The sequence below is a fragment of the Micropterus salmoides genome, unplaced genomic scaffold (assembly GCF_014851395.1).
Source record: "Micropterus salmoides isolate LMB-PRFRI ecotype aquatic unplaced genomic scaffold, ASM1485139v1 Ms_hic_scaffold_1, whole genome shotgun sequence".
NCBI classification, from domain to species: Eukaryota; Metazoa; Chordata; class Actinopteri; order Centrarchiformes; family Centrarchidae; genus Micropterus; species Micropterus salmoides.
In genome coordinates, this window is record NW_024040040.1 from 22434790 (window position 1) to 22438297 (window position 3508).

Consider the following 3508-nt stretch of genomic DNA (forward strand, 5'->3'; position numbering starts at 1 on the left):
CATCGCAACCGTTCCAGCTGTGCACAGAGCAGGGCCAGCGCGAGCAGCGCCCACTCCCCTACCATACAGTTGGGAGGAGACACACCACACACTCACAGAGGACATAGCTCGGCACACCTCCTTGAGCTTCTTCCCCTCTCTGCTGCCAGTTTGAAATACCATATTTTCTGCTTTAGGATGATATCTGTTATGGCAGGCTAGGTGAACGGACTCAAGAGCGGACTCGGGGCAGGTTTAAATCCAGGAATTTAAAGTTTATTGAAAAACGGGGTGTGAAAGTGGAGCAGAGGGCAGACCAGGGAATGGAGACCAGCGAGTGGATTTCCAGGCGGGCAGTGAGCTGAGCAAGGCAGGGGCAGGATCTCCAGGCAGGCAGGGAGCTGGGTGAGGCAGTGGCAGAATCTCCAGGCAGGCAGTGATCCTGAGCACAGAGAGACAAGGTAAGTTAAACTCACAACAAACAAACAGAATATACAATTTGAGATTTGTAGGCCGCAGCGCAAATACCACTGAGGTAAGCTGACGATCTGGCAACGAGTGAGGTGAAGAACCGGGTTGATATACTGCAGAGTTGATTAGTGGAATGTGGATCAGGTGTGCAGGTGGAGGTGGAGCGCCAGGCCCAAAGTGAGAAGCCACGCCCAGACAACACAGACAGACTAACAGGAGACACAGGGAGGGAAGAGAACATAAACACAAGGGGTCGGGGGAGGAGAAATGCAGACTCATAACAGATATCATCTGTGGCTGCATGGGAGAGATGACTCTTTCTCACAGGATCTGTAATCACACAAGGAGATTTTCATACAAAATTTCATGAACCCCCGTTGCAACCAAATGTTTTTACAAAAGGATACACGCTGACCACCACATATTGATTTTCGATTTTCTTTTTTTTACTAGGCCTATTTAAAATCGTATTTGATTGCAGAGCACCGTAGCGCAGCACATCCTCTCTCTCGCTCACTCGTCTCTCTTTCATGAAGACCGCTGGACAAATCCGTCCAGGACAACGCTGGCAATGTCGGAGACCCAGCTTAAAAAAGTTGCATGTAAGGAGCCTAGCTAAGGTTAGCCCAGTGTAAAGACTTGAAACAGGTGGAAATGCATTAGGTGCGTTGGCTGAGTTAATATTGATACATGCTGGACTAGAAATTGTTGGTTAGAAATTGTGTCCGACTTTCGCCGGCAACTTGATCTAGTCGGTTGGAGGCATGTCATCATGTGCCGATTAGACCATGAAATATCACCCAGGAAGGCTGGTTGGAGTGAAAGATCCATGTGTTTTAAGGCTTGTTAGATGTCAAAACACTGTATAACTGTTTATAATACTATGAGAAACTATATAACAACTCTGGAAAGTTGCCGCACCAAAAAGTATTTTATCTTGCATGACAACAACAATCACAATGTAACAGTCTGGTCAGAGTCTACCAGAAATGTGTATTTGCATTAAGACTTCAGTTTTTTAGCCAACAGACCCTGCAGTGTTTTCTGAAACCCCCTGCGTTGACTCCCAATCCTCTGCGTCGATTAATAAGCATGGTTAAATGTAAATGCTCGGTACTTGTATAGCGCCTTTCTAGTCTTTTTGACCACTCAAAGCACTTTTACATTACATCCACACACTGAGCCTAAGTGCTCAAACAGAAACTAACATTCACACACCGGCGGAACAGCCGCCCAACTTGGGGTTCAGTATCTCGCCCAAGGACACTTCGACTTGCAGCCTGGGGGAGCTGGGATTGAACCGCCAACCTTCCAATTAACAGCCAACCAGCTCTATCTCTTGAGCCACTGTCGCTGTTTTTTTTTTTTAAAGTAGTGCTAATGCCAGTTTCAACACTGACTAAGAATGCTGTATGACTTCAGATTGTTTTAAATATATATTACAATTACTTACACAGGATCAATGTCTCCAGTGCCATCTGGCACAGAGATTTTTTTCTCAGTGATCCCTTTCCAATTTATCCTCTTCCCGACATCATCATGGAACATGTGGGAAAGGATGTCCCACGTGGCATGTTTGCCGTTGTGGCCCCTCTGGCTTCCAGGAATAAGATCTAAAAAGAAAATTAAAGCTGCAAGCAGCGTTGGGCGGGCCCTCGCACTTGTAGCACATCCGCGCGTGACTCGGCCGAGTTGCATATTCTGGAGCTCTGCCGGTGCGGCTGTGAATTTCCTACGCGGTTCCGACGCCGCATGAAGGTGCTATATGTCACTTCCTGTGTCCCCTATGTGGAGCTACATAGCACTTGCCGCTATGAATATAAATCGGTATTGGCGTGTAGATGTCTGCGGGGTGGGACAGTTATCAAGCACGTAAAGTTTGTTTCAGATGTGAGTATGTACACTGAACAATAATGTACCCAAACAATAAAATAAATTCCTTTTATATTTCCCTGCCTTGTTGTTTATGTGTAGATACAGAGGAAGAATGTGAGAACAGCACACATTTCATCGTTACTGTGTGTTAGAGCATGGGAGAACAGTGGATACTTTTAATACAGCCCACACCCCTAATACTGTGTAACTATAACAATTAGCGACTTATACGTTCACAGAACTGCAGGAAAGTGAGCTGTTGTTTCTGAGAGCCACATCAGTTAGCCACATCAGTTAGCCACAGCTAAATCTGGAGTGCACTCCTATTCGAGTATTTACGGTAAATGCTCCCACACGGAGCAGCTCCTTGCTCTGCTGTTTTCAGCTGCTGTTTCAACAAAAACGCCATTCAGAACATAACCATATTCTTCAGAGGAAAAGAAGAAGGAGGAGAAGGAGAGCAACAAATAACCCCCAAACAATAAAATAAATTCCTTTTATATTTCCCTGCCTTGTTGTTTATGTGTACATAGAGAGGAAGAATGTGAGAACAGCGCACATTTCATCGTTACTGTGTGTTAGAGCATGGGAGAACAGTGGATACTTTTAATACAGCCCACACCCCTAATACTGTGTAACTATAACAAGTAGAGAACAGAAGAAAAAGATGTTCTTTCTTTACAACTGTCTGCATAGCTTATTCATATTGTGTAATGAATGAAAATAAATAGGCCTACTAGGCTCCTCTCTACTTTGACATTTAAGATTAGCTTGTTTGATCCACCTTCATACACATGTGACATTACTGTACAACTTGAGAAAGGTGAGTTGTTTTCTGCTCCAGCCTGCCTAAAAGAAAAGCGTTTTTGGGATTAAATGGACTTTATTAGCTGCTGCAGTGCAGGATGAACTCAGAATAGACCCATTTCTCACCTTATTATTCTAAATCATGCAACGAAGAAGAAGAAATGCATAATAAATCCTGGGACAAAATCTGTCCACAAATACTGTACAGCATGTAGTCTGATGAACAAGACTTGTGTTATAGCTGACTTGGGCAGTGAAATGTTTAATTTTTTTAATTCATGTGGTCATAGTTGTCCACAACTCAAATCAGAATATAAGAAGAAATGTTTTATACCACCTCAAGAAGGCTTCCTATCAGAAAGGTAGGAAGGTATTT

The 3508-nt window shown here is 44.0% G+C and overlaps 1 long non-coding RNA gene across 1 annotated transcript; it reads right to left on the reverse strand.

The window, feature by feature from the left end:
- Positions 1 to 233: 233 nt before the first annotated feature.
- On the reverse strand, positions 234 to 653 carry LOC119899635. The gene is made up of 2 exons (XR_005443882.1): positions 508 to 653; positions 234 to 421 (listed from the first exon to the last, which is right to left on the reverse strand). It is a non-coding gene; the product is annotated as an uncharacterized LOC119899635 (long non-coding RNA).
- Positions 654 to 3508: the final 2855 nt, after the last annotated feature.